General features: G+C 38.7%; 1 protein-coding gene and 1 pseudogene across 2 annotated transcripts in view; one reads left to right on the top strand and one right to left on the bottom strand.

Annotated features, from left to right (window-relative positions):
- The window catches only part of Klc (kinesin light chain), a 325,224-nt gene that overhangs the window by 54,312 nt on the left and 257,555 nt on the right, over positions 1–13,357 (top strand). The gene's annotated exons all lie outside the window — the stretch shown is intronic.
- LOC142233275 (uncharacterized) lies at positions 834–2,500 on the bottom strand (annotated as a pseudogene).

The following is a 13,357-nucleotide window of genomic DNA, read 5'->3' as shown; positions in this document are numbered from 1 at the left end:
TCAACTGCCTGCGCACTTCTGCCGTCTATGTAGTAAATAGTGTGGCTGAGGATTTGGTGTGGGATATCCTCAAGTTTCTCGCAGTGAAATAACTGGAAAGATTAGATATGTAGAAGTTCAACCGATCGCAAATGTCATCAACATTGGGCACAGATGGCAAGATTGTACAGTCATCCGCATATGATACAATCTCGACGCCGTCAGGAGGGGGTGGAATCGAGGACATGTAGAGGTTAAACAGTGCCGGAGATATCACCCCACCTTGGGGAACTCCCTGTTTAACTCTACGCGGTCTTGACTTTCTGTCCCTAAATTCCACGTACGACTGGCGTCCACACATATAATTCAGCACCCAACGCTTCGCTCCTGTCGGTAGGGACGTATTCTCGATGTCCTCAAATAATGTGGCATGGTTGACCGTATCGAATGCTTTCGATAGGTCAAGCGCCACGAGGACCGTCCTATGACACGGCCTGGGCTGGTTAAGTCCCTTATTAATATGTGTCGAAATGGCATGTAAGGCTGTTGTCGTACTATGTACCTTACGGAATCCATGTTGATGGTGGGCAGCTGGAAAATTCTCCACAAGGCTGGGGAGGAGTAATGCCTCAAGTGTCTTGGCTACTGGCGAAAGAAGGGATATCGGTCTGTACGATTCACCTTTGCTCGAATCTTTGCCCGGTTTCAGTAGTGGAATCACCCTTCCCATTTTCCAGACATCGGGTATAATGTGTGATTCCAAAGACAAATTGAGGAGTCTGGTCAGGTACTCAACTCCCAGTATTCCCAGATGCTTCAGCATTAGCATTGAAATTCCGTCAGGGCCCAGCGCCTTAGATGGTTTCGCGTACACGACGGGTGGCTCTCCTTTTCGCTCTATCACTCTCGGGATGCTCGACAAACTGTCGGTTGAAGTATTTGGCGCACCTCTTCGGATCAGTCACAGTCACGTCGCCAAATGTGACTGAAATCCCATCATCCCTTGTGGAGGGGTTCGAGAGGGCTCTAACTGTTGACCACAATTTACCAGTTCCTGTTCCTAAGTTACATTGCTTCAGGTGCTCTAACTAAGTGTTCCGCTTATGCTCGTCGACAATCTTACTAATTTAGTTCTCTGATTCTAGGATCAGCAGGGTTAGCACGACGGCGTTCATCACGCTCGTCTGCGAGTCCCGCCGCTTCGGCTGGGAAGTTGGGCCTCACTTGGGCAATTCGACCAGCGGGTATGAAGCGAGCGGCTGCTGCGTTGATGATGTCCCGGAACTCCCTCTGGGCAACATGAACATGTGAGGGGGACGGGAGCTCACTGAAGCGGCGATCGGTGTAATCTCTGAAGCCGTCCCAGTTGGCTTTCTTTTGATTAATAAACGTCCGGCGTTCAGAGGTTATGAAATCGGACGGTCGGTTGATGGTGAGAATTATGGGGAGGTGGTCCGAACCCAATGAAATGATGGGTTGCCAGGAGACGTCATTTATCAGACCAGGCGATGCTAACGATAAATCTGGCGAACTGCTGCAGTCACCCATAATTCTCGTGGGGGCCTCTTCGTTCACCGTGCAAAATGTGGAGTCGTCTATCTGCTCTGCCAAAGCTATGCCCCTCTGGTCATTACCCAGGAGAGAATGCCAAAGTTCATGGTGGGCATTAAAATCTCCTAGAACCAATCGGTTATGCCCGCTCAACAACCACTCAATGTTTGGGCTATAACCAGGAGCACAGCTACCAACCGGCGGTATGTACACATTGTATAGCTCTATCTCGGCAGCCCCACACTTAACTGCTACCCCCATACATTCCATGTACGGGTCATTAGTGTCTAGCACAAGCGTGATAGGTCTATACTGCACGGAACGGTGTAATATGAAAGCCAGGCCACCACCTCCATTTCTTGTGCGATCCTTCCGTAGGACATTGTACCCATCACAATGTCGTAGGCTGCAGGTGGGATTCAGCTTTGTTTCCTGGATCGCCGCGACCCTTATCCTTTTCCGATTCATAAAGTCTACGATCTCACTAATCTTACCACGGAGCCCGTTGCAATTAAATTGCAAAAATGATGCACTCTCCGGATCTGGTACAACAATATTCGGTGTAAGATGCTGCGGCGGAGAATATTGTTGTGCGGGAGAAGTCGGTGGGGTCACATAATCAGATGACCCACTGCTGCTGTCATTGGCACAGCATCCTGCCACGAAGTCAGTTTGACTATACTCCCGCAGCGATGTTAGGCCGGAGCAGTTCCGGAAGTGCACCCATTCCATGCACCGGTTACACCTCACCGAAACCGAGCGATGGTGAATTCGATTTCGGCAGACGGCACAGTACCATGGTCCGGGGTTTTCCCTCTATCCCGGCTCGGACCAAAAGCAGGCGGAGAAGGCTCCCCGGGATGCACCTTCTCCAACACGAAAAAACGGACGAGACAACACGTACACTGAGGTGGCAGCCGCTGGCCGATGGCTGGTATCCATCGGGTCAATCCGGTGCGTAGAACCCGCCGCCGTGGGATTGGAGTTCTGCCTTCACCTGGGGCTTTGTTTAATTTGACGGATGATAGAATGGATTTGATTTCTGCTATTGTTATATCAGCGTTCAACAAAAAATTGATCGTTAGCATTGGGGCGTAAAAAATAATCTGTGCATTCTGATCTGGATTCAACAATGACCGAAAATAGTTTGAAAGTGTCTTTGCATCTACTTGTGGACTAATTTGGGTACTTTGGTTACCCATTTCTTTCCCCAGTGCCCACCACTCCTTCTTTTAATTGCATCATAGTACATTTGTTTGCTTGATTCGCAGATTAGTTTGTATTCTTTTTGGGCCTCTAAGTATGCAGATTTATCTGCTTCATTATTTGTTTTTCTAAATTTGTGCAAGCTTGCAAAAACCTTTTTCTTAGCCCAGTGGCGTCTATCGTTAAACCACTTATTTTTCTTGGTTTAAGTTGGTGTAGTTTGTTCTTTTTTTGCTGATTTAATTATTACGTCCGTTAAATACTTTAATGTGAGGGTTTCATTTACATTTGACAACACTTGTAGATTCCTATTCTAGTTGCATTGGTAGTTATTCCTTTCGGATTCTTTCCACATAAGTTTTGGCAGTAATTTGGGTTTAGTTAGATTGTTTCCCCAGAAATCAAGTTTGAGTGTTCGTACTATTGGCATGTGATCTGACCAAATTTTTGTCATACACTGTGAAATTTTCTACGCTTTGTAAAAGAGATTGAGATATTGAGCAGTTATCGTTGACAAACTTTCCCGCAGAACTTATAAAGGTAAAATTACCTTCCTCGTCTCCCTTCGTTTGTCCATTCAAACTAATCATATTGCTTTCATTACAAAATTCAGCGTTTGGCCAAACCTGATGGAAACTTTTCCATGAATAATGGTATAATTTCTTGTATTCTTATGTTAATAAGAATAGGCGAACTCCATTAAAATCAGTTTTGGATAGATCTTCGCCATATAGATCTTTAAGTACCATCTCAGCAGACATTGTTCCACATACAAGACGATTTCCACTGTCCCACGAACACCATTTATCATTTATTTTTATTCGGTCATCTCTTACCTTCTCTTGGAGTCCTTCAAAATGTCCTTCCTCACCATTAAATAAAATAATAAAAAATAAAATAAAATATTAAATTTGGGTTTATTTTTAATTTTTCAGTTCAAATGTTGAGTACCGGCTTAAAAACTGGCTTCTCGTTGGGAATACCTTTAAATACAAGTTTAGAATTGCATGTTTGTTGTTCTAACCAACCTATATTGCTATCATTATCGTTGATTTTTAATTTAAGAATTTCCACTTCTTCTCTCAATTTTTGATTTTCGTCTTTAAGACTTGATATTTCTGTGGTTACTTCAGTTATGGAAATTTTAAGCTCATCTAGGTCGTGCTTCGTAGATAAATTAGATAATTTTTCCTCTAAGGTGGCATTCATTGTGGATTTCATTAGTTCCATTAGATCAGCAACTTCCATATTTCCCACAGGGTTTTTGGCCATATTTTCTTCCTCTGGAGATATTTCGAAAAGTCTGCTTTTTGTCTGTTGAATACTTTGTGACGTGCTTGGTGTAGCGGGTAATCTTTGTATCACTTAGTGTATATATTCTTAAGTATATTTTTTTAATTTTGTTTGTGTTTAATTTGAATTAACGGGGAAACAAAACCAACACCGCCATCTATCGGTAGTCTCTATAACTGCTATGTTTCCCCGTGTAAATTATCGCCTTACTGTTTAAAATCCGTTGGCACCGCTGTACGTTATTTTGACAGGGTTTATTATCGGCTGTTTTCTGGTTTATTTATATTTTGTGTTTTTTTTTCAGAAAAGTGTTTCAATCGGTTAACATAGATATTTGTTTTACTTTCCAGTCCATTTGTAAATGAAATATCAAAAGTTTAATATTTAATAATTAACAATGCGACGTTTTCCAATAGAATACTCAATTCGCTTGATGTTTTTGTGCTTTATGGAGCTTTAAAATATATTTTGCCGGAATTTCCGTATAAGGCAAGTGCGTATAACCGTGTAAAAAAAGAAAAATTCTTAGAGCCACCACAAAACGCGTGCGTACCGTTCAACTTTACAACAACCAAAAATTGCAAACATTACTTCTGAATTATAATTAGGATAGGGGATTTTAAAAATTCCACTGTAAATTAATTCTTGCAACATTTGGGTTAAGAGGGATGGTATCCCTATAACTGCTCCCAACATTTTCTTATTCAGTTTAGTTGTACGCATACTTCTGTATTCGCACATATTCATACATATACATGCTAATCATTATCTCTTTTCCTTTTGATTAATGGGAAAAGTACCGTTAGAAATAGTTTGTATATCAAGGTTTGATCGTCGAGATATGCGCGGAGCAGTCAGTCACGTAGGCAAAATTGGAAACAAAGGTCGTGAAGCAAGGGGGAGTCGCATGAAATATTAAAAACAAAATAGATATGAATTAAAACAAAAAAATATTACGCAAAATTACGCAAAATTACGCAATTAAAACCACGTTTTTTAATCATTTCGAATTGATTTATTTCAGTCAAAGTGATGGAATCTGAAAATAAATTTAAAGAAAACTGTCGCGATTTCCGTATTACTTTACCAATATAAACAAAATCTTCGCGATCCAAAAACAATATTATTTTTACAATGTAGTGTGATCAGAAAATCTTAGTAAAACTAAATTAAATAATCACCTACAGTGACTTCGAAATAGTTGAAACAATATATTTGATTTGTCGTTTGCCGAATTTATCAAAAATATATTTAAAAGAACGAAATGATAATGATATGTAATCAGTGAATAACACATTGTTGTTTTGTCCAAAACGGAGTTTCTCGAAAACATTCACGGACGGTATAACATTGAAGTGCCAATAGAACCATTTAAGTCTTCGTGGACAGTAAGAACAAAATGTAAATATTATGTGTTCATACGGCGATGTAAATATTAGTAACCACATTGTGCAATTAGTGAAATTAATTTTAATGATATTCACGAAGGAAATGGTATAATGTGCAAATCTGGACTAGAAGAAAAAAATAATAAATATAAATTAAATAACTCTAATTGATATATGCTTAAATATGGCTAACTAATGAGCAAAGAAGTAATGCTGTACATCTTCAATCAACATACAAAAGCAGCTGTTTCGACCATTTCTAAAATCTCATCAATTTTATAAAGCATAGTTTTAAGATTCTCCCCTCTTATAATTATATAAATGAATTTGTTTTATTAAAGAGATATTGAATATGAAACCCTAAACTCCTTTAATTGGAGAGAGAACAGTTAGTAGGGAGATGTGGTGACAACACAGGTGCCATCGAAGGGGTAATGTATAACCAAGAGTACTGACATTACCATAGGCGTACCCACAACGGGTACGTTTGCGACGCTATGACTCGGTTTCAGAAGGTCCAACAGGGGAAGGAGGATTATACCTTTTAGACGTACGAGCTTAGTATCGGAATGACAATTTTTACAAATAGTGCCTGGAATTCACTACCAAACAGTTTACAACTAATCAGCAGCGCAGTAAATTTCAAATTTTCATTATTCAACATTTTTAGTGTTTCTCGTTAATGAATAGCCAAAGATATTTATTTATATTTATTTATTTATTTTTTGTTTTTAAGTACATTACGATAAATTTGTATTTATATTTATATTTTTATTTCCCAATTGTCCTTATTGTTTTTCATGTTACATTGTTTTGCAATTAATTTTCCTATCACATTTGTTGTAGTTCTAATTTAGTATTTTTGTTTTTTTTTTTGTAATTTAAAATCTTTTGCTAAAACTCATATAATATTATCAATTTTGTTATAGTCTTACATTTTCTTACTTTAAAATACCTTACTTATATTAAAATACCTCATTATGGATACGTTTCCTGCACTTTAATTATAAGATATTGTTCTTGTTGTGCCGGACATAATAAATAAATAATGCAAATAATAAAAAAATTTAATGGGTCAAAGAATCACACCACTTGAGAACTAGCCGTCAGCTTTTATGCCAATGACTTGTTTTATTTTAAATTTGATCACAATACAGAAAAGGATTTTCGAAATCAGACTCGCTCGTAACAATAATGCGCACATATTTCAAGTTTCAAGTATGTGATTCAAGATGATTAAACACAATATTTAGGATATCATAAAACGAAATAAGGACTAATAACATTAATTATATATAAAAAGAAAAACATAATAAAAAAATGAAATCGAAAATAATTCAACAATAAAAATTGCGATAAACAGAAAAAATGTACCACAAATCATCCACATTTCTCATAAAATGCAAGTAATCAGGTATTATACAAAAATTCATCACTAATACAACAACACATACTTATAACATCTTCAATACTAACAACTTGCAGCCAAAATTTAAACGAGAATTAGAAAAGCATAACTATAGCTTTCACACTAAACTATTGAATTTCATCATACAATACAAACACATGCAAATATACAAAACACAACAATGATTTCTAATGCTGAAGATTAACTTAGTAAAGTCATGAGCACTGATAACTACAACAAATTCATTTAGAGTGAAAATACTCTCCGAATATCACACAACCATAAAATAAAAACTACTCACATTAAAAAACTAAACGCATTGAAACAACAACAACAAGTAGAGCTTGGCATGAACAACAAAACAAGTTGGTTTGAGAATCTCACAAATAAAATCATACCAACTAATGTTAAATTGCTGCTTTCCCTAGGACCCAAGTTTTCTCTTCCGACAACAACAACTTCCTTCCCGTTGTTCAATGTTATAGCTGAAGGCGATGAGTGCATACAAACATTAGATAGTAAAGAAGAGCAAGAGAACGCGAGAATACGTTTAGTTTCTCTTATAGATGACCACATAAAAAAGAATAAACCAAATACAAAGAGAAATTTATACTTGACACAGTGGGAGACAAAAATATCTAAAGGAAAACAGAGATTTACTTATTCTAACGGCTGATAAAGGGGGAAAACCGTAGCGATGTATAAAGACGATTATGAAATAAAGATGAAAAGTATTCTAAGAGTATTAAGCGGACTGCTTAAGTTAACGTTTTCCAGATCCGCCAGTAATCTGAAGCTATATGCTCCTAAAAGTTGCTTGTGCTGTACACAAAATGCAGGACATTCACAAAAGAGGTGTTTAATTGATACCTTTTCCTCCCCATCATGACAGCTCATACAATAGTCATACTTCGCGCCAATAGTTTTTGCAAATTCGCCTATCAGGCAGCGAGCCGTTATAGCAGATATCAGGAGTGATATCTGACGTCTCGAGTGTTCGGTTTAAGTTTAAATGGGGCCATATTTGCTTGGTGTTGTTACAACCCTTGCAATTCTCCCATCGAACATTTGCCATCATAACAGCCTACTCACGCAGCATGAGCTTGCAAGAAGCCAGGGCCATACCAACAGATTCTAGTTCCCCTGGAATATGTAATTTCAGCTTATTGCTAATATTTCAGCTTGAAAAACACTACAGTGATTAGGTAATCTACTCGCTATTCGAATTACCAGATCTTTAGAATATACTCCGAAACCCACTTGTCCATCCAATTTGGAGCCATCAGTGTAGAAATCTATATATTCTTTATTCCCCGAGGTCTGTGTGCACCACGCCTCACTGTTGGGGATTAGAGTCTCAAACTTTTTGTCGAAAAGTGGACTCACCAAAGTGTAATCCACTACGTTAGGCACATCTGGCATTATTTTGAGGACCTAACTGTGACCGTAAGTTTTTTCTGACCACAGCGATAGCTCGCGCAACCGCACAGCCGTTGTTGCAGCTGACTGTTTGGCCAAAATGTCTAAAGGCAATAGATCCAGCATGACATTAAGGGAATTTGTTCCTGTCTTGCTGAATGCGCCTGAGATACACAAACACGCCATACGCTGAACTTTGTCTAAACTTGTTGGCTGGTGAAGTGCCGGCCACCAGACTACAACACCATATAGCATTATAGATCTAACCACTGCCGTGTATAGCCAATGCACAATTTTTGCGTTTAGTCCCCACTTTTTTCCTATTGCCTTTTTGCACGAGTACAAAGCTACCGTGGCGTTTCTCGCCCTTTCTTCAATATTAAGCTTAAAGTTCAGCTTCTTGTCCAAAATAACGCCAAGGTATTTTGCACACTCACCAAAGGGAATTTCAATACCCCTAAGGAAATGGGCCTAACCGTGGGAGTTTTGCGATCTTTGCAGTACATGACTAGTTCTGTCTTTGCAGGATTTACCTCAAGACCATTCGCCCACTTCTCAGTCATCCGGAGGGCCCTCTGAATCTCTGATTGTGGATGGCAATTCTCCCCTGACTGTTAGAGCCACATCATCTGCGTATGCCACCACTTTTATCCTTTCTTTTTCTAGGGTAACCAGAAGGTTATTTATAACAACATTCCAAAGAAGAGGTGGTAGAACTCCTCCTGGAGGAGTACCTCTGTTCATCTACCTTTGTATGTTTGCTTGTCCTAGTGTGGCTGAAATACGTCTCTTCATTAGAAGTTCGTCTAACAGCCTAAGTATACATGGATCAACATTCAGAGTTGTCAGTCCATTTAATATCGAGTTCGGATTGACATTATTGAACGCCACTTCGATGTCTAGAAATGCCACGATTGTGTATTCTTTGACAGATAGTGAGCTTTCAATAAAGCTGACTAGTTCATGTAATGCGGTCTCAGTAGAGTATGCATGCTGTCGTTTCGAGAACAAATTTGAATCAACGCTAGTTCTAAGATAAATATCTATCATCCTCTCCAGAGTCTTAAGTAGGAATGATGATAAGTTGATTGGTCGGAAATCCTTCGCATTCGAGTGAGAGGCTTTTCCCGCTTTAGGTATGAAAACGACTTTTGTTTCCCTCCACTTTCCTGGGATATATGATAAATTGATACATCCTTTATATATCGCCGACAACCAGGGGATAATTTTGTCAGTTACAGCTTGTAACTCCGCCGGAGTAATTCCATCAGGTCCGGGGGATTTGAATGGTCCAAAGCTATTTAGCCCCCATCTTATTCTAGTTTCCGATGCAATTTCCTCGACAGTAAACGACCGCTGAGCAACAGTGGCACCGCCAGTACATGGTTCAACCGTCTGAGTTCCAGGAAAATGTGTGTCCAATAGTACCTCCAGCGTCTCCTCACTGGACGTTGTCCAATTGCCCTCCGATGTTTTAATGAAACCTGGAGCGGAGCTCGTGGATGCTAGAACCTTCCGTAGTCTGGAAGCCTCGGACGTATTCTCAATACTGCTGCAGTAATCATTCCAAGAATTATGCTGAGCCTTTCTCAGTTCTCGCTTGTATCCTCCCAGATTCTTCTTGTAAGCGTCCCAGTCCTCAGGGGCTCTGGTGGACTTTGCCTTGTTAAAGAGCTTCCTGCAGGATTTCCTCATATTACTTAATTCCGTAGACCACCATGGTGGTCGATGTTTCTCCCTTGGCTTTCCTCTAGGGCATGCAGCTTTCAGTGAGATGTTGAAGGCCTTAGTAATCCGCTCCACTGCGTGTTCGATATCTTGCACATTTCTCATATTTGTCTGTTATTTCCGGTATCATCATATTGAACGATTCCCTATACCTATTCCAGTCAGCTTTCCTAACATTTGGCGGAAATATGGTCTTGGTGATATGAACATCAAATTTGAAACTGATGTAGCGATGATCTGAGAAGCTGTGTTCACTTAAAGCCTGCCACTCAGATATCATTTCATTCAGTTCTTGCGAGGCCAAGGTGATGTCCAAAACCTCTTGCCTGTTTTTAGTGACAAAGGTTGGGGCATCTCCCTTGTGGCAAACTACCAGATTAGTACGCAAAATAAACTCTATTAGCGACTCTCCCCTTGCATTATTATCACTACTTCCCCATATACTATGATGCGCATTCGCATCCCATAATGAGTTTCGTCTTTATTTTCAGTGACTCCTCAACTAAGGTCTTAACGGCACATGGAGGCATCTCCCTGTCATGTCCCATGTAGACCGAAGATACCCAATATTTGCATTTGGCTATTTCTAAATTGGCAACGACAGTGTCTGCATTGCACATTGAAGTAAGCAGAAACAAGTTAAGCTCGTTTTTAGCAATTATACATTATTACCAGTGTACTGCAATAGTTTGAACCCCGTAGTCCCCTCTCATCAGGAGAGCTTTTAAGGCAGCACATGCAGCCTTACAATGATGAAGATTTATCTGGAGGATCCGTAGGACCATCCAGATTTTCAACAACCGTCACATCAGCCGCTTCAATCGAGTAATCAAGAATGTCCTCTTCAGAGATCTCGGTGACTCTCGCAATAACCATAGGTTCAACTTTGGTGAGTTCTGAGGCAGTAGAAACCTCCTCTCGTATACGGTGTCTATCCATGTCTTAAACTTTGGTATCTCCCTCGACTTCGAAAGAGGATCCGCTTACTTCTGATTCAGACATAGGCTTGTCCATTTCTGAATCCTTTAGCTGATCGTTTTTATATACCTTCATTTGGATATAATGAAGCCATAACATACACGGCCCTTGGACTTTGCTAGATGTGGCAAAAGACTGAGTGCTCAATATAAACACTGCATGCCGTCTTGGTCCATTCACTTCATCCAAACGGCCAACCTTCCAATCAGATCAGATTCCAAGAAGATCTGGATTGCATTGTTTCAGTCTATTTAAAATAGATTCAGGGTAACAAGGGTTTGCAGGTATCCACGCATGTGCTCTAGGTCTAGCCGGTATGCCTTCTCGACTAACTCTAGAGCAGCTCATTCCCAAACTTCACCAATTAGTATCAGAGCAGCTTTAAAACATTCTATAGACCTATGGTCCTCAAATGCGACTAGCTTAAATCGTTCTTGATACCAACCAGCCTCTTGGTGTCGAAGATCTGGGCCGGGAAACTTTTCCAGCACCTGTGAGTAGACGACAGACAGAGCATTCTCAATTTCCCCCCATTTTTGCTTTAGAACCATACCGTCCAATGCTCGTTCATTAATGAGCCATCAGGAGGCTGTCTTTAGCAACTGAGGCAAACGATCTTTGATCCCTTTTTGGAGGATGGCAGCTCATCCGGTTATCGTTCCCTTTTGCCAGCCTCACGAATTCCTTGAGCCCATTTTAAGGAATCGCTTTGTTTAGTCGACGGCGTGCTTGGGTCGACTGATCCTAACTTCCTTAGGATAAATAATATGGCTTGATAATGAGTTTCCGGACTCTCCCCCGGGGAAATCAACAATAATTGATTGGTATGCAAAATTCAAGTGTGGTGAAATGAGGACGGTGAACGCAGTGGACTCCCGAAAGAGGTGGTTACCGACGAAAACATCAAAAAAATCTACAAAATGATTTTGAATGACCATAAAATGAAGTTGATCGAGATAGCAGAGGCCTTAAAGATATCAAAGGAACGTGTTGGTCATGTCATTCATCAATATTTGGATATGCGGAAGCTCTGTGCAAAATGGGTGCCGCGCGAATTATGTTTGAGGGTATTTCTCTTAGGAGAAAAAAAAAAAAATAAAACGACTTTGAAAAGTTTTCAATCTTTATTCATTAACTTGAATCTTAAGACTAACTTAAAAACGCTAATTGGTTTTTAATATATTATTGTTAGTAGCGATGAATTCGATGACGATGTTAATATCGTTCATTGATCCATCGCCCTATTTAAATATTTTTGCATTATTATGCTGACATCGTTATTTTTGCCAGCTACAATAGGGTGGGAAGTACACATACGGATGAGAGGCTACGTAACACCTCCCTCCCTTGTCGAAGAATTCTCCTGAATTCGATTCTTTATTTGTATCTTAATGTTTTTTTGTTTACATTGTAAATATTGTACATATACAAGTGTGGCGGTTATTGCTATAGGTATTATGCTATACATTATAGTACATTGGTATCTTAGTTCCTTTATTTCTTTTATATTTTCAATTCGTTCGAGTTCTATATCTTTAAATGTTATTTGTTTTGGGAATTCGTTTGGTGTATTACTGTCATCTATAGTGATCTGTTCAGTATACATATATTTTCTGTTGGTGAATGTTTTTTTCATTAAGCTTATTGTACAGTTTTCAAATGTGATTAGCATATTGTGTGAGCTATTTTTATATTCAAAGTTTGAAATGCAATTTTGTCGTGCTATGTTTATGTCAATATTTTGTATTACAATCATATTTTCATGTATCTGTTCTATTCTTTTTGATAAATCATATACAGTTTTACAATTTTTTAAATATATGCAATGGGATGCTCGTTAATCATTTTATTTTCCTCGTAAGTGTACATTTTATCCATTATTTTCGAAACTTGTTCTGTTGATGCGTCTATTTTATAATGATCTTTGTTAGTAATGGGTATGATTGTATATTGTGTTGATTGTATTGTTCTTCTTGGTAGCTTAATTGCTAATATTAACGAGTCGTTGTAAATCATTAGCCCTAGTCTACATAGTTTTATTTTAAGAAATCTATTTCATATATGTTTATTTCTTCTGCTGTTAATATTGATGGATGAAGTGTATTATATTTAGCGGATGCTATATTTTCTACGATTTCGTCCACTTTGTTTTCTAGAAATTGTAATTTTAATAGTTGATCATGGTATGTAAGTCTACTTATAATATCATTATTATGGGTTTGTATTTGGTTGATAAATTTGGATATTTGATTTCTATCGTCCATTATTGTATCTTTTAAAATATTGATTGAATCATTAAATTTTGTGTTAATTTCTACATGCTTGTTAATAGTGTTAATTGTTTGTAAATTGTTAATTCTGTTTGCGTTTAAGCTGTGTTCAATTTGTTGTCTGTCGTCATCGTTCA

Source organism: Haematobia irritans, chromosome 4 (genome assembly GCF_050003625.1).
Source record: "Haematobia irritans isolate KBUSLIRL chromosome 4, ASM5000362v1, whole genome shotgun sequence".
Taxonomy (NCBI): Eukaryota; Metazoa; Arthropoda; class Insecta; order Diptera; family Muscidae; genus Haematobia; species Haematobia irritans.
This window is presented reverse-complemented; position numbering and strand designations above follow the sequence as displayed.